Consider the following 26,351-nt stretch of genomic DNA (forward strand, 5'->3'; position numbering starts at 1 on the left):
AGCGTTCGATAACTTGGAAACTTTACCCGATAACTTTTGGCAGTTCCGGCGAAAGCACCACGAGCACATGTTGTTTCGACCTAGCTTTGTCTTCCCGGATATCAATAACGCAAATTCCCAATAATCCTTATCGTTCCCAATATTGCCGCGAGCGCGTGGATAATCGCTCGCTTAATTTTAAAGCGAATACAAACATGTGTACCCTCAAAAAAAGATAATCGATTAATTCTCTATTTCCTAAACTGAATAATATTACTGCAAACGAGTAGTGTGTGTATCTTTTCCAACATTTCATAAAGTATCTGCGCATAATTTGATCAAGTTTTAGTAATGTTGAAAATCTTTCTCATTAAAGCTATATTAACTAGATTCAATTTCCAAAGTTAAATACTTTTTAGAAAAACGTCATTTTTTTTCGACCAATATATTCGGCCAAAGCGATCCCAACTTTGATTTTGCAAATGAGTTTTCCGCAGTTTTCTCCGTCGCGTAATTCAGAGTTGTCGCAATAAAAAAAATTTAGGTTCCCTGGTATTTTTAATTACATCAAATATTTACAACGCACGCACAAAAGCAATCGTTCAAGTTATACAGTGTGCGTTTTCCAATTCCATCCTCCAAAAATAATAGCCCAGTTACCGCCGAGATATTTTTTAAATTTTTTATTTCAGAGAAATATTCGCGCGACCACTAGCTTCATCAATTTTTGCACTTGGGAAAGAATAACGAACACATACGCTCTCTACGTAGTGAGCAAAAGTAATCTACGTTGCCGTATTTCAAATAATGAACATCTTATAAATGGTATTAAAAGAAAGCAAGAGATGTGTGAGACAGTATCAATTCAATTCCGTAACGAGAAATTCTTATAACTTTGTAATTTTTGCTTAATGAAATGAAAACATTCGTTTTGAAAGAAAAAAAGTTTACTCTAAAATATTTTTTTTATTGCCAAAAATTGTTTATAAAAATATAATAGAATATTTTCATTCTTTCCATTCGTTTTCCAATGCTATGTATGCCAATGCTACATATATACAAGAAAAGTATCTTCATAATTCGCTCTACAGTTCGCTTTATCTCGAGATAATTTTTCATAATTAGTAGTCTGAAAGTTCAGTGTAATCAAATCTTTGTCAGACGTAGCGTTTTCACAACGTCGGGATTATTCAACTTAAAATACTTTTCGGGATTCTCGACGGAAAATCCGTTCATTAGAGAACTCGATTGAAGTTCCTCGTTTCTTACAAAGTTCGATTTCAATGCGTTCTATCGTCGTGAAGATTCCATGTCGTTACCGTTAGTGTGAGATGAGAGGGTTTATATTTGCCGATCTAGAACGAAAAAGGCGGATTGGAAAGCTTTCAAAGAGAAAGATGTCTACCACTGTTCTTCTCAGAAAGCTTATCGCTTCTTCTCGATTGTTCGCAAAATAATTTGTATATATATAACTTATATATATGTTCACATATTTATCTCTTTATTGCGGATATTTCTTTTGTATATCTAGAAGATAAAATTGTGAAGCACGTTAATTTTCTCATGCGCACGGAGAATATATAATATACTAGAACAACACTAGCGCGAAAGAATATTTAAAAAATAATAATATAGTTTGTTTAAACTCGATTAAAATATATTTTCACAGAAATCAGCTTATTAAGGCGTTAATTTGCCAATTAAATTTTAAAATAATATGGTAAAAAGGTAAAATAGTAATATGTTGTAAATAATATGTTATAATTTATAATATCTTATCCTTGATTAATATTTTTTGACAGAAATCAGCTGATAACTGTCAAAAATATTAATCGAGTTTAAAGTATTATATTGTATAACCTATTATTTAATACATATTATATTATTTTAATTTTTATAACATTATTTTAAAAATTAATTAGTAAATTAACGCTTTAATCAGCTGACGCTTTAATCATATATGTCATGTAGAGCTTCAATTAATTTTTTTTCAGTAGTAATATAAGACATTAATCAGACGTTGTGATTGCTCGGTAGATACACTGACAAATTATCCAAATTAATTGTTATACAACAAATTAATTATATAACAAATTAATTATTTTTTACAATAATCAAGCTTCAAATACACAAGACATTTCGAAAACATTTCTATAAATATGAAAGAAAATATTATTGCGGAAAAAGAGACATTCTCTCTCTCAATGTCTCTTAATCAGCTGATTTTTCTGTCAAAAAATATTAATAAAATTTGCTAATGAAATATTCTAGCTTACCTATTTATATTTATATTGTGTATGTTATAATTTGCTAATTAAATTTTAAAATAATAATATGGTAAAAGTTATAAAATAGTAATACGTTGTAAATAATGTGTTATAAAACCTTATTCACGATTAATATTTTTTCTTTCTAAAGCTATATCTTTTCGAACGAATCTCCTTATTATATATATACGAATCTCCCAATATTAAGTCATGTATATAGTATCGCGCGCGCGTTATTAGAGTGAAGTTGCCGATGTTTGTAGCCGCGGCCATTACCGAAACGCCGCGAGTATCAGGCAGTTGGAGCTGCGTCCCGCTGTGATTAATTAGTAAGCATAATCGTTAGAAACGATTTCTAACCTTTGTATTGTAATATTTATCAATCGCATATCATAATTTCAACGTTAATATGTAGTCGTAATTGTTCGAAACGCATATTTCGCGAAAAATTCGATGCAAAATCTCTTGCCAACATAACCCAACTTAATCTGTTTTCGCGCGCGCGAATGTGTTGCGATCCGTGGATATATCTATCGTTAATTCTAGCTTATATATTTATATTGTGTATGCTGTAATGCGAAATAATAAGATTATTCTAATATATGTATGTATTTTATTTGTTACAGGTAGCGATACACAGTGCAATTCACGCGTCGTGTCGGGAGTGCCGTGTAAAGTATCGGGCGATCGTATAATTATTCGTGTTTTCGCGAGTGTCGTGAGTGCTACCATGAACTAAGAGAGGAGGAGGAGACCCGGGGAGGCATCGGGCGACAACGGGGCAACTGTGAGGTAAAACTTAAAAACATTTTTTTCTAAACTACATTGAGATATTCGACCGTTTCTAGACTTTCAAAATACCTGTACACACACATACACCCCGTCCCCCCACACACACATGTATATACATAATTTAAATATTTTGTTTTCAGATCATTGTGTGCTGTGTACTACAATTCAGCTATTGCACGGGCCGGTGAGTGAGAAATTGTTTATTTCGATAGAGTTAAGAAAATATTATAACATCACAAGAAAGGGATATAGTACATTAAAATACTAAAGAAAGTATTTTATTAAACTCAAGCGGATCGATTATAACATGGCTGTTAGATATATCTAAAAAAAACTCAAATATTTTCCGATACTCCATTATGGCTTTTAATAAACGATAGTTAAAGTATCGATTATCGTAAGTGGGTTAAAAGTCTCATACATTAAAAAAGCAAAGCGAAAAATATAAAAAATATAATATAAAAGAATTTTCATATATGATTTTTGCGCATTTTCTCTCTCTTTACACCGATGGTGTTAAAGGTGCTGGGTAAATAATGATAATACACATATAATATAATAGCTTCCACAAATGGCTCTAAATGGACTCGCGAACATTTCGGTTATCTAACACAGAAACGATCGCTAGAATGAGATTCTTGGTGGAGAACTCTGTGTATTCCCGGACATAACTCGACTATCGTACGACCACATTCTCTTCCCGAGGCGACGACACGTCGATAGTACACGGCTTTACACACCGGGTCGGGCAACGTGGATACTGTCGTTGAAACTAATTTCGTTGGATAGCACCGGAGGGTTATCGCGCAGTGTCGATGACGCCTCTTAGAAGGCCAGTAACAGTTTTATCGCAAGATGAAAGGACGACGTTCCAGAAACTGGATGGAATGAAATATCGTTTCTCCACCGCGAAGTCCTGCGACTCGGGGGCGCCGTAATATCGGGATATTGCTCCATTCGTATCATCGCTATTTATTTAACTGTTCCTCGCGATAGCAGAACGGAATTACGCGTAAGCGCCTCGTCGATCAAATCTCTTATACGTTCGCTCTCCCGCGGATCGTTTCCGTTTAAATGGATAGGGAAATTTTCATGCCACTCAGATGCGTATATTACACTCGATGGCCATCGCATATACTTAATTCTAGGATATTTCTTGCCTAAGATATTCGAATGGAAAAGTATCATCTTTTAAGCTGCAATATTGTGACCTCTTTGAGAAAATGTCAGCAAAATTGTATTTGTGAATATTGTATAAGCATTCGCAGAGATTTTATAGAAGCTAATATCTACTTTGCCTATAAGGGAATAATATTAATTAGAGTAGAACGCAAATAATGACAAAAAAACTCTCGTTAGCGTAAAGCAACGGAATCAATCACGATGCAGAGATCTGAATTTCACGTATCTCGTCATTCGAGAAAATAGAGTATACTCCCTCTACGAGCCTTCTATTATCCGAATGCTTTGATAAGCCATAAAAGGAGATTCGGCCGTTAAGGATATCCCGCAGTGCTTAACGATAACGCGATAACAAGGTACAGAGGGGAAAGTCGCGAGGAAACGAGAGAGTGCGAATGAACACTGAAAGGAAGAGGAAGATAAGGAAGAGGGAGGGAAGCTAAGGCCATTGAATATGGGGCTTAATAAAAGCACGCATAAATATCGGGAGGTCTAATACCGCCGCGCCCGGCAACCAGCTGGTGGCTGATAATGAGGTCGTTATTTTACGGAACATATATATATATATATATATATATATATATGTTCCACTCTCCTACCCTTCTCTCGCCTTTTCCCCTCGCACCCTCGCATCGCATCCCGCTTTTCACCCCTAAGTCGCCGTAATAACTCCCCGCCGGCAATGGAGTACCGTCTCTTTTCACGCTGCGTTCCTCCACCGTCGGCGCTCTTAATGATATATACAGCTACCTTGCTATAATTACGTCTTCGTGGGATGCGCTCGCTATCCTCGCGCTCGCGCCGCCATTCGAAACGAGAGGCCTGGGATGCAGCAAAGTAATGCGCGCGTGAAAAATGGAAACACTCAAATGCAACAATTTTGGAAATTGTAGACTAAAACGTATACCGAGCGACGAGCGCATTCGATGAAACAGCTTGTTTTCCCGTGAGATATAGTAGTAACGTGAAGCATAAAGAATACATTCCAGCAAGAATATATTACCCTGGACGGATTTCGTCTCTCAAAGATAAATTAAATTCCGCGTTTAATACGGAATTAATTCCCGATCTATCTGTTATACATTTTCAACGTTTTGCTTCAGATCTGTAGGTTTCAGATAGAACAAGATAAATTCTATGACTTAAATTTAAATATTTTCTATTATGAATTAATCGTAAAATATTTACAGATCTGTAGATTTTCTATTATGAATTAATCGTAAAATATTTACAGATCTGTAGGTTTCAGATAGAACAAGATAAATTCTATGACTTAAATTTAAATATTTTCTAATATGAATTAATCGTAAAATATTTACGCAAAAAAGAAACAGTTTTTAAAATGTTATAGATTGTATTAATCTAATATCATCGAGAGAGGCTATTACCGAATGATATCGACTAACGAACTATGATGGGTTTTGAAATATATATTATATATATTATTAGAGATTCTTCCAGCAACATATCATGTTGCCTGTGATTACATATTCATATATATGTAATGCTTTCATATATTATATTGATATATTATTACGCAGCGGAAAATATATCTACTCCAAGTACGTAAATTTGAAAGCAATAAATCAAACGTTGCAATAACTCAGCAGTAACAGTAAAGTTTCCCATACAATTTTCAATAAACTCTAATGTATTTTTTCACGTATAAATTTCAATAAGGTTTTACTTGAAACAAAAGAGTTAATAATTCACAGATATAATAGAAAGATTAATTTTACATACTAAAAAGAAATTGCTTCATTTCCGATTAAAATGCAATTTTCCGATTAAAATCATAATATCATTTTCGTACGCGTCACAATATCCTGTGTAAGAGTCGCACAAGAAATATTAAAGGGTGACGAATATTAATGATTAATATTAACGAGCAAAACCGGATTGTCATGAGGTACGTCTCTTGTCGCTGTATTCGACTTTCCTCTTAATGATACTTCCTTGCTTCGTGTACTAATTATGCGCTTAGAACATAATCCCGTGCTCTTTGCGCGAGAGAACGAGAATATATATCATGCTAGAAACTCTCTCGTGTTAATACTTGGACAACGGAATTCTGAAAGCCGATATAAGCACCAACAATTATGAGAATCAAAATTTCCCTATATTATATTTTTAGTTTATCTTATAATGAAAATAAATACATTTTTTGTATCTGTGATAAAAAAACATGATTTTAAAAAGATAAAAAAAATAATCATCTCTACTATGATATTTTTTTATATAAAGAGAGACCGATTTTTTTATCATATGAGTTAACAGAAATATTCATTGTTATTTCGCTAGGTAAATTTTGAGAAAATAAATGCTCTCTTGCTATCGGATATTTTCAGTCACATATCTTATAGGAGTAAAGTAAAAAGACAATTTACATTCAAGTAATTATCAGTTTAAAAGTATATGATGAAGTGCGCGCGTAATTCTATTTTCTTCGAAAAGATGTTATTACATTTACATATCCGAAGACGTAGTTTCCTTAATTGGGAACAATGCACCTACATTCTCGTCATTTAGCAGGAATAGAAGCGACCGATGTGATGTAACTCGCCACGGGTGGGCCATGTAATTAACTCCGAGCACTGAATTCCGTAACGCCCGGGACATCGATCTGGATTACAATTGTCGGCGCACTAAGCTTCATTCACAGTGAGACAGATTACGTACGACTTGACGTATTCTGTACTGATTGGCAGTGCCGAAGTAAAGCTCGTATTTACGACTGCAGCTCTCTGTTTATCTGCCATTGAGACGATCATAAGGAGACGTATAAATCCTACTGTTGGATCGTTTCGCGCAATCTCGGTGCAAGCTCAGTTTTGCTGATTATTATCTCGGTGAAGATATAAAATATTCTATATTCCATCGCGTGCTTAATGCGATATCAATATTAAATGAATATAATACGGAAGTTTCTGCTGTGTCGTTTTTACACTCCAACTACTGTTATTGAAATTTTTTATAATGAATATTCTCACTCGTAACGCGCTAAAGATGAAATAATTCATGATATCGAGGCGATGTATAGCACTCCATATGTGCGCTCTCAACTTGACAATTCACGCGACGAACAGGGTCAGTTTACGTAACCGCGAGAACGAGAAAAAAAAGCGCACGATTTTGCCGTGACGCGGCTAAAATGCATTTTGGCGATCACGAGGTTGCCCGCTAGGCGGATTACAATACCTTTTTCCAAAGTGGCAGTGGGACACGACAGGTTTATAGGTCCATCGATCGAGTAGGCAACCACCGCCCTGCGGCTGTAATATAGGCCGGAGATTTAGGACGTCAACCTTTACTGCGCCTACACTGTGCAATACAGGGCGTGACTGAAAATACCCGGTATTAGAGAGACGAGCATTTATTTTCTCAAAAAAATTTTTTTTTCATCTCATTGATAGCGAAGAGTTACAGTAAATATTCTCGTTAACTTTTGTCATGCGGTAAAAACCGCCTTTATTTATGCAGTAGATGATTTATTTTACATAACTTTTAGCAATTTCATGAAATTTTGCTTTTTCATTTAAAAATTTTTAACGCGTAGTTATTAAAGGCATCTTTAATAAATTTGCTTCTTAATGTTAGTAATAAAAAAATTTCATATTATGAATTTAATTAAATCTTTTTAAGAAGCAAGTAATATATGTGTATAATATTTTTTAACATTAGATAGATTATTTCTAATATTAATTGAGTAGTAGCAATAAGTATCAAACTCACCGGTTGCTAGCTCAGCTTTACTTTTTTTTTCTAAAAAGGTGAAATGTCTCACACACACATTTCATGTACTTATAATCAATTTATAATTATTGTTTGCAATTAAGAATCTTGAGAACCCCCATCTCCCATTATTGACAAGAAATTGCCATCGCGAAATTTTATAAGAGTTAATTCATGTTTCTCGAGAACACCTGAGCAGTGCTAGCTTACAGTGCTAACTCGGATACGACTTCCGATTCATTAATAATGAATGAAGAAGCAAATATGCCCTCCCTCCCTCCCTCTCTCTCCTGGAATGTTACGCCGCGAGAGGTATTCGCATCACGGTAAAGTCGACGATGACAAGCTCTTCGGAGGCTGCACTCTGCCTAGCTCCTGTCACACCGTCCGTCCTCGTCCGCAAGCTTTGTAAGCTGATGAAAGGAAGTCACGCACCGGCACGTGACCGGATATAGCCGAGCGTCGGCGAAGTGCATTGTTAACACTAGCTCATACCTGTTTCGCAGCGTCCAATCTCAAAGCGGGATGGTAACTCCCGACACCGTGTGCGTGTCCGCCTCTCCTCATCCCTTTCTCCATCCCTCCCCGTCTTTCCACCCCGCGTGTTGTTCGAGTTTCATCCCCGTGTGCGCGTGTGTTTTCGCGTCACGGTTATACCAGCCGTGCGAGCTCACGTCAAAAGGCTGATCGGACGATCGAGCCAATAAATGTTTCGTAACTTCAAGCGGCATGCAATCCGGTGTGCATCGCGGTTTGTAAATAGCATTTAACTTTCCCCGCAGCTGTCTTCAGCCGCTAGCCTTTGAATAGCGGAACAGAATCCTGCACGAATCGCGCTCGATCTCGCGAATGGGAAAACTTTTGCGCGCGAATGCGCGAGTGACATTACGTGAATGCAGTACAATATAATGTAGTATATGATTTAAAACGATATCGATAATTAAAATTGACGTCGCGTAAGCTGTCAACACGCTAACAAATTTTCAAAAAACCTTTGAATATATCATAGTTGCAAAAATAATTTGTTTTGCAATATTTTTTATCACTTCTGAAAAGTATTTCAAATCTCTAATTAATATATTTCCGCAAAATTTTCATTGAAAATTTAGTGAAATATACGGTTCGCATTTGTGCGATGATTTCATCAGTACAACCATATCTAAAAAAAAATTAATAAATAATAAACTTAAAAAATTTCTCCGATCCGCGTTGTTTAATTTTGAAAATCCATTCGCTATCTATCTATGTGCTATCAGCGAGAGTGGAAGGCGACGATGGGATGGAACTGAACTACTGAATTCCGGTAATCACTCTGATAGTTGTGAGTGCCATAATCAGAATTGTAAGTGGAGTTAAGGTGCGAAATTATTATACTTTCTCGACAAAATCGTAAATACAGTCCACGAACAATTTTGTGACGCGAAATTGCAAGAGTGATTTAATTCATAAAATTAATGCAGCATTAATATAATTCCATAATAGATTCCTTTATCGTGTCTTAGCAATTTACGAAATGATATGATGCCACTGAATGCGATATCGCGTGACGGTCGAAATCGGCCGTGTTTAGGACAAGGACATAAACACAGCCAGTCTATGGGCCGCAAGTCATAAAGTTAATGACGTATCCGAATCGCCCGCGATACACGCGTTGACATATTCGACGATATTAAATCTGGCGCGGATAATCGCGAACACGCACATACGTCTCGCGTCTGTACGATACAGCAGTCACATCCAATGTACCCGGACGTTGAAACGCGCGACTCCGGGTCGCGATTAAACCACGCGAATATCTGGTATTCATTGCGATACAGTCGAAATATTTTTGGAGGCAAGTGGCGCGAAAAGACAAGTGAAATACGAGCCGCGTGGCTACGTCGTTGAATCGCGAGGTCTCGATATATCATGTCGCCGACCACTCGGTAACGCAAGCGCTGCTCCTGTATATTTTGCCCGCAATTTAATAACGCAGCCCCACGCGAGAGGTGCGACAGGTCGATATTAAGCGCGGCGTTTTGCTTCGCGGGTTTTAGGACTGCCCGAGAAGTCGCTTTATCACAGACCATGAATTCATTACAGTCGCAGAGCGGAAAATGGTTATTAAACGCGCGCGGCGGAAACCGAGTAAACTGCTAAAAATATCTGACCGAGGTGTCAGCGGCGTTTGTGCGAAAAATGGAAAAAAAAAAACGATAATTTCATTTCAGTAAAAATATATTTTTGTAATAAAACAAAATATATATCCGCGTGTTAATCGATATAATTTTGAAAATACGGGAACGTGTCGATATTGACATAATTTATCTAAAAATATTTCTTTTTATTCCGTTTATATGAACATTGAGCACATACACTCTATATATCGTGTTTGATTTGTGTACGAGATATTTTTTCATTTGGATAAAAAAAAATTGTGTATCAATTTTTTAAAAATTTATTTAATTAAATCGAAAGATTTTGAATAATCGTCAAACTAGAAAATTTGCGATCGATTCATCTGTTTGGGAGTTTGTTTCGAGAAAGTCTTATCGAATCGCGCAGCTCTTCTCCTCGAACGACAATCAAAGCAAGCGCGGTTTCAATCACGAAATTCTGCAGAATTTGTGGCCGAAGTCCATCGGACGTCGGATAACGAGATTGGCTGACCGTGAGCGTGTTCACAGTTTGGAACGGCGGTTAGTATCAACGGCGCGGACTTCAAAGCGGAACAAATCCCTTGGAAGTTTCTGTAGAAACCTACTAAACTGCGGCGGTTATGCATGAGAGCGCGGGATGACTCCCAAGACATCCTTTTCACGCACACGAATAATAATGAAACAATTCGACTATCAATGTGAGTCCCAGGATGACTTTTTGCAATTCGTCGGAAACACATGAGATGTATTATTTCTAGATATATTTTATCTTTCACTCGACCTTTTCTCAGATGTCTCTGCTCATTTTATATACATTTACCATATATATAACTATTTCCAATTTTCTCGTGGCTATTTAATCTTTTGATTAAAATAAAAAAAAAAGAGGAAAAGATTAAATTGATTCGCGAATCTATGAAACGCAATGCAATTTGAACGATGATTACTATTCCTTTAATTATGCAGAAGCAAGCGATGGTAAATAAAGTGAACAATTGAGTGCGAATAAAATTGAAAATCCATATAGTCAATTTTGCGAGGATTATATTGATCACAATCAGAAATCTAAGTTCAATTTTGCGACAATCGATCGATTATGATGACGCGCGAAAATATTCTCATATCTCGTGAAAGCCTTTGATTTGCATGTAAGCGATATTGTATTCATCGTATATATATATATAGATTTGATTCGACTTTGAAATCTCTTCCGGATTTTTTATTCAGCGATCGTGCTTCACACATACGATGTCTCCATTGTAATTGTCAATAGAGTAAACTTAAAATATTCAGTTATTGAATTTCCTGATTATCAAAGTAAGAGTGTGTTGTACAAATCCCGCAAAATTTGCATACTTCTATATATCTTTTAAGCTACGAGTTTATGGATGTTTGAACACAGGGCGAAGTTAATTCTATCAGATTAAGTTATGCTACGATAAATAGTACCGTATCGAAAACTTTCTTCGGGATTAATTCGAGCAAAGAATGTAAAATAAAATGCAAAAATCAATCAGAAAAGCTATGCAATCAATTATAAATTATTTTTATGCATAAGATTGTTTAAGCTCATAAATTTATTTATCTGCTAAAAATCCACTGGAAATGTATGTCTATATAATTTCACGATAGATCATAGTATTAAATTGCAAGACGTTCAACGTCTAAGATGAGAGAGACCGAAGAAAAAAATATAAAGTAATTGTGCAAGTAATTTAATCAAACAAACGTCAACATCAAGAGATTATACGCAAAGTTTATGTTTGGGATGTATGCTCTTTGAGCTGGTGGTTATCGATCTGTGAATACAAGGTGGATTAAGGTGTACCATAGTGGGTAATTAGTTTAGTCGGATCGTCAGCCCGCAGTTTCAAGCGGCTTGAACGAGCAGTAGCAACTAGCGCACATTTTGCTCGAGACACGCCCTCTCGTCGGGTCATCAATCAGTAGGTAACTAAACGCGATATAACCTCCGCTTTTGACCCACAATAGAGGCAAGTTGTCCCTTTATGTATCCGCAGCCCTACGCTAAAACGTTACGACGACGCGACGTGATCCTTCTCACGTCATCCTTCTCCTTCGTGCGATAATCCTGCATCACGAATTATCAATTAACGCGACAACTTACATTACGTCTAATCTCCTCATTATATATCACTTCTTAATAGCGACGTTCAATTCCGTTATCTTTTAAAACACAGAGAGACAATTGCGGATCGAGGATATTTTCGTGACAAGTATTTACCGCAAAAGAGACAAAGCCAGTCGTACGTATAGAGATATGCAATATCATCGTCACTGTGCTATCCGTATCACGCACACGTACAAGGTAACTATAAATCATTCCGGGCAACGAGGCAAATTCCAGCGCAAACTAAGTTCGAAACTTTCAGTACCTCCAGCTAAACGCTTGAATTTCGAAGGATGATTTCTTTTGTCGCGCTAGTTACTCCACGAGGAGAAGCGCTATCCAAGTTCTCTCGTCACAGTCGAATACTTCTGGGATGCGTGTACTCATCCAGGAAGAAGTCCTCGAGATACGCTCGAGGGTAGTCGGTGTAAAACATCGTCGAGGAACTACTTCCATGTGGAATAAGGGGGAAGTTGTTGACGTCTCTACTGACAGAGAAAGTTCTTCAGTCAGTTTCTTCCTCTTTCCGCTTTCTCTCTTTCTTTTCATTTTTATTTCCTTATTCTTATTCAAAAGTATTCTTGATATCCGATTAATGCAAAATATTCGATTTCTTTTTTAAACAGTGTTAATTCAAACAATGTAATAAATAAAACATACTTTGCTTTATATGATTCACACTAGGGAAAAAATAATTAAAAAATATCCATTTTATTTTAATATCATTTTTTTAATATAATGTAGCGTCTCTAAAAATTTGTAAATTATTGCAATATATTATTTAGATTTATATCGCCTGTCTCTATTGTACGTGTGTGTGCACATCCGCGTTATCGGAATTTAATGTTCAAAATTTGTCCGAGCGACGATCACTTCGAACGTGTTCCGAGTTAACTATCGACCAAAGTTTCCAAAACGGTAGGTGAACTTGGTATAACGTCTTTACGGGATTAATGCGGCAGCGGCGTAATGCGTGTCATTGTTAAGCTATTCCACACGAACTAACTAACTCGAGGAACGGCTAATCAGATTGAAATTCAACCGGAGATAATATTGTATGGTCTCCAAGTTAGCTCCAATTTAAGCCTTTCAACGCGGAGTTTCGTCGAGCGCGAAGCGTCCTCTCGAAACTTACGAAATCGCGCATTGAGTTGTCCGACAACTTTTTAATTTGTGTAAACAAGAATAAACAAATCGCAGCCAAAAATATTCATCAAATACCGAGACAGCGACAGCTTTATTGCAACGCGAACGCACACAATAAGTCATATTATTATTACAAGATATTATTATTATCAGATAAATAATTCTGAAACACAAAATAATTTATCAGAATCGAAATGATTCGTAATTGCGTGAAAATAATTTATCGCCACGAGGATAACTTTTGAAGGGGATCGACGATCTCGTTCACCTACCGTATATATAGATTGTCAAACGCCTCCTCCCGCGTTAGACGAACATCTCCTACCTTTCATTTTCCAGCAACATTCGTATAACGGAGCGAGTATCCTCGATATCCGCGACAAGCGCAATTTGCTCGTTTAATTCGTCGGCTGAATCCATGCCATTTGACGTCGACGATCGACTGTTCCCCTCCCCGTGTTGATTATTCAGGCGCCTGAGATCGCTACTGGCGCGAGGTACGAGGCGGCATTAACGTTAGTTTGCTCGGAAGTCATTATCGATCCATGAATCTTTCACTTAACGGAATAGCTCCGGAGCGCGCTGTGATGCGCGCACCGGCTGTTATACGTCAATTATTACATAATCGAAAGTTACGCGTCCCCCCTCCCCCTATTCATCGCTATTTCCAAGCTCTAACATCGATTTCGCTGTTACACAATACACGCGATTGTGCGAGATACAACAGTTAGTATATGTAAAACAATAACATTCAAGTTCGATTTGCTAATCACATATCACATACGATATGTATGTATACATTAGCTCACATACTATCACACAATATATATGTATATATTAGCTTAACTTTTTTGCACGAAATGAAAGCGTAATAAATAATATAAATAAAATAAATAAATAAATAAAGGAAAAAGAAAATATATACGATTAATTTTTCTCAACGTCATAAAAGTCAAGCATCGTCTGAAAGAAGATTTTATCAGTATCAATTATCGCGCAGCGAATATATAAGTATCGCTTGCATTCGCTTCATTTTACGACAAGTGCGCCAAGTAGATCGTGTCAACGTAAAGCACGCCGCTGATGGATTTACGAAGCGTCTTACATCGTCAGCGTTAATGCATCACACGGGTTAATGCAACCTGTCGATAGACAAAATTATACCGGGATTATCGCGACTAATTTACGATAGTCTGATAGCGCACATTGGTAAATGCGGGTTTACCGGTCAAACGACAAACAATATCCCAAATTATGGATGTCGCAAATCAAATTGAGCCACGCGTATTTTCGCGCATCCGATATTTTTCACTTCATTCCCGCATAAATTCACGAGTTGCACGAGTGTCAATAAACAATTTACGCAGCCATTGGCTGTGTTCGATATACGGGATATATGATAGTGCGCTGTATTATCCGTGATACGTAGCGTATGTCCGATGTTTTATTTATATTTTTATTCCGAGTAAATTGAATGTTTAGCGCGAGCAAATACACGCATGAGAAATTACATGCATATATGTTTATGTCAGCATGTCCATAATGCGCGATAAATGCAGCATGATTTATTTAATGATTACATTAATTAAATCTGAGAGGGTATACGAAACAAATCCGAGGAAAAATCGATTCCGGGCGTTCGCAATATCGCTTGCAGCTCAACAAACTCGTACGCTAAAAATTTTTCATCGCAAGAGGAAAAAAAAGTTTGAATTTACTGTGCGCGTAGAAGTTAACGTAGAGAACTTTTATTTAATTCCTCGTAACCGACAGATAGAGCTGTATATGGCATTTTTGTTTAACTTGCATTCCTCGCGGAACGATCAATTCCGCTTTATACTTCAGTTATATTTTTTAATATAATCGTTTTGACAGATAATTTCCAATAGAGTATATCCCGATGGAATATATATCGTGTGCCATTTATTTATCAAAGCTCCGTGCAAAAGTTTCGACGTTTCTATGCTCGAACCCTTTAAGACGGCCGAAGCACTCGGGCGATGAGGAAATCGCGACGATTTCGAACTCGGGCAATAACCCACGTCGATGGACACACCTTTTGAGAAATAGAACTTTCACGTGGAATGCGATGTGGGGTTAACCGCTCTTTCCCTCGGGAAAGGCAAAGTTTCCAGCCTGGATCGGGCGCTTTAATAGAGCGGAAAATCTTGCCGGTCCATCTGAGTGAGTGAAACTTTAATTCGATCACATTCGGCGGATAAACTAGAACTAGAGGATCGCCTGTATGAAATATTGAGCGAGTTGAAGATTAAAATGGAGGGAAATCAATAATATGTACATTTAGCAAAGTCAAGATTGATTAATTATTCTTAATTGCCGGTATTTTTTCTTACCAGAAAAAATGATAAATACGAAATACATCATACGGGATACACGTCAGTGTATTAAAATTTCATTTTAAGCGAAACAAAGACTTTTTAAACATAATTGCGATAATATGCAAAATGTCAAATATAAAATGTTATTATTAATAATAAAAAATATCCGATTCTCTATTTTATACAATAGACAACGAAATCAGTACTTATGCAAAGACATAGCAAATGCATTTACATTAATTTATGTATGTATGCCAACTCATACAATTAATGTTCATGTTCATGCCGAGTTCTATACGATGATGTAATACTAAACAATGTTATTTCATTCTCGTGTAACCGGTTGTCCTTCAACAACAATTTCTCAACACCGGCCATTATTATGGGATAAAAGTTTTAACGACTAACAAGTGGGGAAAAAGAGAAGCGAGAAAATTAAAGCCCGTCATTCTAGCACAAAGCAATTTCCGTTAAACTACCAGTATTTGTGACATGTTCCGCCATAATTTCCAGCGATTGGCGAAAAGTTGACGAAAATTTTGCAGAAAGCACGCGGAAAATTGTCAAAATTAATTTAAGCGCGTAATATGGCTAGTTGTAAATTAAATGAGAGAAACAGAGAGTGCATACGCGTATATAGATAATAAATAAACTAAATAGTGAAAGAAATAAAAAAAGTAAAAAAGAAAATCAGCATATTGAATAAGACAACGGGGCAAGTGTTTAGAATTTTTGGTAGCACAAATCAAATTCTATATCAGATAAATCTCCTTGATAATATTAAGTATAGAAATTATATTATAAAATTATTATATGTATTCGCGCGTAAAAAAATTATAAAATTGTACCTACTATAGAATTTGCAATTGCAATTAATTATATTTCCTTTATTCTTAATTAAAAATTTATATGATTTAGAAAAATGTTACATATATATTTTTTTACGTGATTTAATTGATATATTATTTACATATTGTATTCAATGTCAATTAATATACTCAATGTATTAAATAAGAATTATGTTGAATTTAATCGATGAGCTCGATTGTGATTTATTTCTATAATCAGTATTAAAAAAACACTTTTTATCTTTATTATTATTAAGTATCCGTTCAAGTATCTGTATCTTAATATATCAGAAGAAGGTTGTATTCATTTCCATATTACTGACAATGAGATAAGAGATAATCGTGAGAACGATAATCGATAACTTCTAAAAGAGGCAAAATTGAGAGCTTTTCCGTCGTATAAATAATCACCTACGCTTTCTTTCCATCTATCTCTTAATTGTATCCCACCGTTCTCTAGAAGTTCCTATTTTTACCGCGTAAACTGGATAAAACGGATTCTGTCCACTTCGAGTAGAGGGGCAACTGAGAGAGATATCGCTTCCTTTTGTGTTCAGTACGCCGGCAAATGTGGAAAAAGACGACTGCGGCGAGTGAAAGAAAAAAAAAACAAAAATACAAAATAAAGAACTACATGAGAAGATAAAAACATCGCAAGGATGCTGGGAGATGGAAGATGGAAGAAGAAAAAAAAAAGAAGAGAGAAGAAAGAGGAGATTCCAGTAACGAACGGAGGTTGCTCACGGTCTAATGAATCCCCAAGGTGGAACTCGACGGGAAACAAAGAGAGAGTAAGAGGCAGAGAGCGTTCGGGCAGTTCGCGATTGCTCGTATTGGAGAAGAGAGCGGAGACCGATTCCCGATAAAGCAAACTTTACCATAAAAACAATTTCTCCGCTACTATCATCCCTCCAATTCTCGAGAGAGGTTGCAAAAGTTGTTTCGTTCTTCTGCTCTCCCTTCTTTACTTTTATTTTCTCTATTGTAGAGAAGGCCTAGGGTTGCGAACCACAATTTGATTTGATTCGCAGAAAATCGATCTGGATGCCTGATCTAATCGAGCGACGATATCGAATTACACCGCGTGAAAAGGCTCCCCTTTGCACGCTGAAAGTGCTAATCAAGAAAAAGAATTGGATTTAAGTGTTCATGTAAGCAATACTAACTTTTCGAACACGAATTTTTTTCTTCGTCTAATCTCAAACGAGCGCGCGCACTAACAATAACACAATTTATTACAATTATTCGGAATATAAAATTTACATTACGAGGAAATACGTGTTGTGTAAATGTCTCGTCAATTTCTTTCGTTTATTCACCAGTGATAGTTTCGACAGCTGGGTGAGCTGGGATTCACCAGAACCGCGCGACGGAGACGACAAATCAAACGAGATCAGCCTGGATCCGGTTGCTTCTTCGGTTTGCCGAACGGATGATCCGATAACGCAAAGTACTCACGCCTGTTTTTCAAATCAAGAAGAGTGTTTGCCGCACACTTGTCGGCAACGCGTAGATAGGGAATAAATCCTTCTCGTATAGCGAGACGTAACGAGCCTCTTCCCCTGCAGTTTCAATTCGAAAAACCGGTGTAATCTGAAAGTTGATTCATATCGATCCGGAATCAGCGGAGGCGACGACGGAAAACGGCGATGGAGAATCAGCTAACCGGTTTTCTCACAATTCAGTTGATGTAAGATATGCTCTCCTTCCCCTCTAACTTCCCTCTAGAATCTCTCCTCTCGAGTCTGCTTCCGGCGAATGTTTGTTCGATCTGATCCCCGAATAAAAGCTTCGTGGGAGCGAACTGGAAGATAAATACCGCTCTCTTTTCGTGTCGTCTTGCAAAATAGAATAATGCGGGCGCGCTTTCGTGTTCTCTTTCTTCTCGGGCTCGCGTGTTCAAATAGCTCGAGTAAAACGCATTTGCCTCGGCAAGTCCTGCAAAGTAGATTCAAGGATACCATGCATTCCTGCCCGAAGTTTGCGAAAGCAAAATCAACATTTTTATTATTGCGGAAAGCATGAAGTATTTCAAACTTTGTCGCGGAACAAGAATGTATTATAATGTACGTATACAATTTTTTTATATTTAGTTATTTGGTTATTTAATCTGACAAGAGTAGGTAACGCTTTGTAAGAAAGAGAGAGATAAATTGTTGTGCTTGAGCTTGAAAACATACTTTTTGGAAACAATAAGATTCATCGAGAATTAAAATAGCCGATACAATAAATAAATAAATAAATAACAATACAATAACAAAAAATATATAGAATGCTTCACCCGATCCGTAGAAAGATACAGAGAAATGTAGAAAGTTAACAAACAACAATATTTTGCATCGTTCTATTTGCATCATCCATTTTGCAACGATACGGCAAGAGAGAAAAGTTCACGTTTACACAAACTATAGTCTACGACTTTAGCGAGCGCAAATATTCCAGAATTTATATAACGCATATCAGCCTAATAGCCAAGGCAAATAACCTTTCGCGATTGGATGGCATCTCGACTCGAATGTAATAAACGTTCGTCGATCTTACTAATGCACGCCGAACACCGTCGCAAAGATGATGCTCATGAGTGAGTAAGTGTGTGTTCATATTCACGTCTGCATGTGTATATGTGTGTGTCTGTCTATAAGAAAATTCGAAAAAGTTCTATAACAACAAGGAGGTTCACGACCGCCGCCGTCGTTGTCGTCGTCGTCGTCGTCGTCGTCGTCGTCGTCACGTGAGAAATGGGGCCGCGCACGGGAAAGGGCGGATGCCGCCTTTTCTTTATATCGCCTGCAGCTTTTCAGGACTCGGTCGTAACCCTTCTCGAGTGCTTTCAAAGGGGCCGCGAAGAGGTGCCTTTTTCCAGGACGAGAGAATGCGCCGTTGCGTATAAAGCGCAAAGGCAAAGAGTTTATGCGACTGGCGACGATCTTAATGTAAGCTCGCCGGAAAAGCTCGCTTTCGACCAAGAGTTTCATAATAATAATAATGACGCAAAACCGTACTGTGTTTAAAACGGTGTGTGTGTACAAAGAGAGCTTGTATGGATAGCAGAAAATATAAAGTAATAATATTAAGATATTAAGATCTCTATTGTATAATTGCCACTCCGTAAGTTTCTTTATATTTTTATTATTTATAGAATTTTTTATCTCATTGTCAGTTCGAAATTTACTCTTCGAATTTCTTATAATTATAATTTCAAAAAAATTAGAGAGCAAGCAATTTATTAACAGTCTTCGACATGTTGTCAGACGTAATTAAGTAGTGTTAAGTAATTAATCGTAATAAAATGGTAAAATGCATTCTCTTTAAAATTATAAATTAATTTCAGAAATCGAGACTTATACTATAACATTTTATTAAAAATTGAATCTTTTTAACGCGATATAAGTTTATAAGATGACTATGTAAAATTAATCGATAAAGTTGAAAGGCCATAGAGAGCAGTGGCGATTAAATTTGAATAGTTATCGTCGCGTTGCATTAACTATTTACCCACGCTAACCGCTCGGCGCGAGAATGCAAGTTTCTGTTCGGCCGGCGCTATCAGGCTGGATACAGATCGGTTAGTTACACAGCGTTCGATAATTATATCACCAAAATTCAATTCCGCGGACTCGTGCCTGAAGAGGAGCCGCACAGGATGCATATAGGGCGAGTGCAATCGCATCCCTCGATGGCGTCAATATTAGCATAGAAGCGGAACCCCGCCGGATCCCCGAATTCTATTCAGCCGTCTGTCCGCGTACGCTGAAAGCCGCGAGAGCACACACATACACACACACATGTACATGCATATATACTCTGCGACATATATCTCTCTATCTACTTACGCCGATAACGGAATTGATAGAACCGTATAATAATTATAACTATCCCCAGAGCAAGCAGAGAGAGCTTCGCGATATCCCAATTCTACGATCGTTACTACGTTCGCACTGACCAATGAACTGAACGATGACACGTGTTCCCGGATGCATAATTCATCGGGAGGCCGATTCTCCGAACATCGTAAATCACGAATTACCTCTGTCGTGAAGACGACAATCGATCGAGAGTTTGTCGATTTTCTCTCGCTTCCTTTCGGAATCGACTGCGCATTATGCATGCGAAATATAATCCTTTCGATCCTATCGAACGTGTGTGAACTCGAAACTTTCCGCGTTATTTACCTTTGCACGCGCTCAAGTTTGACAGCATTATTATTATTTTTAAAAAAATAAGATCGATGAAAAAGAAATGAAAAACTGTATTTTACGCGATGCGCAAAGCTCTCGTTGATCGCGAATACGTGCGACTCGATGCCAAAATCTCGTCGGAGCGATTAATCCGTCGTCGGTGACCCGTTGCGAATTCTTTCTCGCGGTGGTGTGAAGGCAAGGATTAAGCCTTCACTGTCGGACGGTAATTTCCTCCAAAAAGAATAATTACGAAGCGAGGTGAAAGTCAGAGCTCAATCCGGCCACCGTGAAATTTCATTCGCCTTGATTTCTCACGCGCGGATAAAAGCAGCTTGCTGTCTAGACGTGAAGAAGAAACAGAAAGAGAGTGTTTCTTCTCCCCTTTTCTCTCTCTCTCTCTCTTTTTCTCTCTTTGGCTGGTTCCGAAAGCAGCCAGCCACGACCAGACGATACACGCTACATCCATCAAGCGAGATGAGGACGGCGTTGTTTCGCCGTACGAGTGACGTGATATTGCAAAGACAGACACCATCCCCATTAACGTTGAAAGCGATACACTTGGATGGAAATTACGCGAGAGAGGCGCGAACGATGGTCTGTGCATTTGTTGTCTGTCGCGGACAAAAGATACTCCGCGAATGGCACGCGCTCAATTTTCCGCGGTCGTTTTGCTTATGGTTGGCACATTTTTTCCAAACGCATCCTTTTACACTTTGTGCAATTGCACAAACGCGCGTCAACGTTCTCTACATTCTCTACTTGACCGGCTTTCGGTCTCGATCCAGTAGTTGATCGATGCCAAATGCCGGCACCGTGTTCCGATGATTTGTTACACGTTTTATCACGGAAATTTACGAGCTCCTTCGCTATTTCCACGTCTCTGTGTGCGTATCACGTGTTAAACTTATAACATGTAAGAGCATTTATTCCTTTTATTTGTAAATCTCAAGAAATATATATATTTTTGCTTTCAAAATATTCCGCCATTTATAAACTCTTAATGATTTCATTAAGTAATTTCTCCATTTTTTGTAAACAAAACATTCTTATTAATTTCAAACCTCTCTAGAAGCTACTTTACAGTGCGTTATTTTAAACACAAATGTTTGTTCTACGCGTGGAAATGGCAACGAGCCAGTTTTGCGATATTTTTCAGCGATAAAATGCGATGAGATATTTTCCGCCAACAGAGAATGTATATTTAGGTAAAGCTTCTCGTCGTTTAACTGTACTTTCACATGTTACGATAAACTACCATATTTTTCTATGTCTGTCCAATTATGTACATAATAGCATGAAATGTGTTTTGATTGAATGCATCTCGCGATTGTAAGTTCAATATCGTGATGATATTGAAAAGAAGCTTTCAACGAGTCATATTTTAACGAGATACGTATTTTATTACACACATATATATATATATATATATATATATATATATATATAGAGAGAGAGAGAGAGAGAGAGAAAGAGAGAGAGGGAGAAATTTTATATACAGAGATTTTGCTATGAAAGGGAACGCAAACAGATACTCATAATACTATGTAATAACTGAGAATATGCGGGGCATGTTTTGTGCATAGAATATCGCGTGGAATATCGCGTAACACAATATGTCAACCTCGCAGACACATTAAAAATTAGTTTGCAAGACGGCATCCACAGTGCATCGGCGGTATATTTTTTCGCCGGTTTATTTCTTCAACGTTAACGTCAACACGCGCATGCCACGCTCAGCAGCAATTCGCCAGAGCAAACTGCCGTCTCTACTACTACTACTACGTGGAAATCACTTTATTGCAGCGAAACGCGCATCTCTTCCCCCGCGATATACACAATATAGGCGAAATTCATTCTCTCGACGCGCGCATTAAATTTTTGTCCCGCCATTATTGAATTCCGCTCGTTATCAACGCCCATATTCCGTTTTATGATTTTTTTTTCCCGCATATGTCTGCGCTTTATTATTAATCGTTATTAACCCTTCATTAATGATTTATTTATTGAACGTAAAACATCGGTTAAAGCCTATGGAATTGCCGAGTGTGCCTCCCAAGTCCGCAAAGTTCAACGGGAAACGAGGAAAGTTCGGCCATAACCGCATACTGAAAAACGCTATAAATATTCTGCAGTAACGTCCCATTCTTTTCTCGACGGGTTTTTTCCCGAGATGCGCCGTAGCGAACTGTAGCGCGACGAATCTCACTTTACTCTTCGCCATAACGGTTCTGCTTAGTTCCGTGTGCTGTAAAAACTTTAGGCTATTCCAGAGACTTAATACGAGGCTCGAATACTCGACTATGATGGTATATATATATACGTATATATAAAATAGAGATCGCGCTTTCGAATAGCGCTAAATTGAGTCTAAGCCTTCTTTCATGCGGTTGTCTTTGTAACGTGATTCTTCCTTGGCGCAAAAGTTTGGCGAACTTTTCGACGGATTTACGGGAATTCGAGGACTTGTCTAATGCGTAGCAAAAAATTATTCGCGTCACGACGGAAGTAACGAAATTTGTTTTTTATAATTGTATAATTATATATGTGTGCAATTTATCTATACGATGATTGGATATAAAATGTAGCAATTATATATAATTATTTTTCAACGTTATTTTATCAGTAATATAGTTTTTCAGTAATTGCGCGTACACCTTAAAATTGTATTTTTAAATTACTATTATATATTTAATATTTTCTATTTATTTAATATTTCTATTCTTATAACCCCCTAATAAAAACTTATGTGAGATTAAATAAGATTGGTGCAAATAATTCTGCAAAGTTATTCTACTTTACGAATAAAATATTTGATGCTGTCAATATATTTTCACATTCACACAAGTAATCAGTTTTAACACGTTTCAACATTGTATAAGTCAGCACATAATAGTCAAATATTTTATTACTCTAGAGAGAGATTTTCTTTTTTCCTTATATTCTCTTATAATATTATTACACCCCAGATACATATCAAGTAAAAGTGCTTTTAAAATGAAATCGTAAGCTGCATCCGCATATTACGCGTTGTTATCTATCGAATTTACGACGTCGTGAAAGATAACATTACATAATAAACTCCTTTCTTTAATACAACTTTTTAATATTCAATATATTAATATATTCTTAATGCAAGTAGAAAGAGAGAAAGACGAGAGAACACGAGCGGGCGCAAACAGACGTACTTCCGGCAATGCCGAAAATGGAAACAGCCCAAGAGCTTCCATTAACTCTCACCGACGCGAGAGTCTCTAATAAACACCGTAATCCCCCATTTCCTCGGCTTGCGTGCTTCCGCCGCCTGAGCATGTCTCGCGGGATCCTTCTTGCGTAATCTACCAAGTGGAAGGAGCCGCTCGCGGATGCAAGCGGCCGGCAAGAACACGGCACGGCGCGGGCGTTTCCGAGCAAAACACCCGGTTCGGCAATTTGTCAGGGGGTGATTAATTGGCGAGCCGCCACCGTCGCTCGCCCTCTCTCGCCGACCTTCCAACGCTGGCGACGAAGGCGGTACCGGTATACCACCGCGCCGCTTGAAATTTATGCAGCGAATTCTCGTCGGATAGATACCGCGCCGTCACACACGGACGCAGTCCGACGACTGCGGCAAAATCCCACCAGACGGATGCAGTTTGTGATTCGAGTAAAAAGAGCAACCGCACATGTCGTACATATCCGGTATAATAATCGTATATCAGTATGCGTAAGAGAATAATGATATCCCTTCCAAATCTCTCTCTCTCTCTCTCTCTCTCTCTGGCGACGCTGATAAACGTTAAAATTTACTCGTGAACGCGAACGTACATCAAGTAACTGTAATTGTAAAATTATAATTTTTCGCGAGAATTTTATTTTTGTACAATGCTTTTTCCCTCCCGCAAATATGCTTGCTTCCGTTGATTATATAACAAGGATAAAAGGAATATAAAATTACGCGGGATATGATTTATAATTATTTGAAAAAGATACCGTATTACACTGATTTATAAAATAATACTACTGACAAAATAATAGAAATATCAGAAAATATTGTAGCAAAAATACAAAAATAAATATATAAAGTTACAACATCTTGCTATCCTTCCAGTGATACTGTCAGTATTTTATTATAGTTTGACTCTCTATTGTTTCACAATTTCATACACTCTTATTTCGAAGAATTTACTTTCGGACACTAATATGTTGGTGTTAAAACTGATCTAGATATATGTAATGCAAAAAAAGATCGCGCCGAGTCTAACTAAGGGAAAAACTGTACGCGCTGCAAAACAAGTAGAGAACAAGCTGGCTGGCCGGACAGCAGTGAATTGTGATCGCGGCCGGAGAATGCCTCAAGGACCGTCCGTGAGTGGGTGTTCCGACTGTCGTCCATACATTTCGCGAGGGTGTAACGAGATGTCGTAACTCGTGTCGCTCGGGCCAACTTCGGCTGCCATTGCGGTTGGAAAATTTAACGTTAACCGTTAAGTAAAGATGTTGGATTTGCGAAGATAGAGTATCGAATCTCGAGTCCATAATCGTAACAAAAAATCGCATTTACCTAATTATACATCGAAAAACGATTGCATTTCTAACGAGATAGTTATAAATAGAAATCGTAATAAATATCGTAAATATTTTATTCAGAATTGTTCTCATTGTCAGTTTATTTTGAATATTTGCCTCAACTTTCTTTTATAGTATCTCTTTTATGATTATGAAATGGAAAATCGCAAAGAGGATCGATTCAGGTCTGGTACCCTCTTAAAATAATGTTGAAGCAAAGTTTCCGCAGGCAATATGACAACTAGATACTCTTTTTTTTTTTTTGCAAAAACAGCAGGCAGTTTCTCACGTAAACTGTTAGCAAAATTAAATGCATTCCGCTCTTCCGGAAAGTGGTTCACACGAGAGAGCAGCAATTTTTCAGGATACACAACATCACGGAGTAAAAATATATTTCCAAAATGCATCGTATGCAAGGATGCTCCTTTTGTCGCGAAAATTCAACGAAAGATCTCATTTTTCAAGGTAATCATGCGTGTGCCGCCATACGAAATTATTATTCACAAATCCGCCTTCGCTTCGTGACAGTAAAGTACCGCGATAAGCCGTCAGTTAAATGGTTTTCGCTTTATCACGGATAGTAAGAGATACGGAGAACGCTCGGGAGAAAGTTTATCTAGGTACTACGGGAGCTTAGTCCATTGCACGATTTAGTTCGGCAATGAAAATGACAGGATGATGCATTTAAACGGCAAATGCACGCGATATCGCGAATTAATTGACATAATTATTTTTAAGCGCATTCTTTACAAATAATCTGGAGAAGGAAATTATTTACATAGTTATTTTTTATATTCGTCGATTTGTTTAATTCTACTGAATCTGAAGACTCTTTTAAATCGATTGTTAAATTGCGACAAAAAGTCACTGATTTATAAGTTGTATTAATTAATTTTATATATCGCGCGGTATTAGAGAACTAAAATTGGAAGGAAGTAGTAGAGTAATTTCGAATCGTGTCTGTGCAAATTAAGAGAATTTAGATTGAATAAAGTCGGGCATGAAAATGAACAGGTTGAAGGACAGACAGCTGGATACGCTACTTGTTGGATGAGAAGCCAACGATGACGA

The 26,351-nt window shown here is 37.3% G+C and overlaps 1 protein-coding gene and 1 long non-coding RNA gene across 12 annotated transcripts in view; one reads left to right on the forward strand and one right to left on the reverse strand.

Annotated features, from left to right (window-relative positions):
- Positions 1-26,351, reverse strand: part of Dlg1 (MAGUK family member discs large 1) — a 250,297-nt gene that overhangs the window by 194,771 nt on the left and 29,175 nt on the right. The gene's annotated exons all lie outside the window — the stretch shown is intronic.
- Positions 2,878-26,351, forward strand: part of LOC145935926 (uncharacterized) — a 42,266-nt gene continuing 18,792 nt past the window's right edge. Inside the window, exons 1-2 of the long non-coding RNA XR_014425304.1 lie at positions 2,878-3,038; positions 3,179-3,222. This is a non-coding gene — a long non-coding RNA (uncharacterized LOC145935926). The remainder of the gene's footprint in view (positions 3,039-3,178; positions 3,223-26,351) is intronic.

This window comes from Prenolepis imparis, unplaced genomic scaffold, assembly GCF_030444845.1.
Source record: "Prenolepis imparis isolate NDT839.2.m4 unplaced genomic scaffold, iyPreImpa1.0 SCAF_5, whole genome shotgun sequence".
Classification (NCBI taxonomy): domain Eukaryota; kingdom Metazoa; phylum Arthropoda; class Insecta; order Hymenoptera; family Formicidae; genus Prenolepis; species Prenolepis imparis.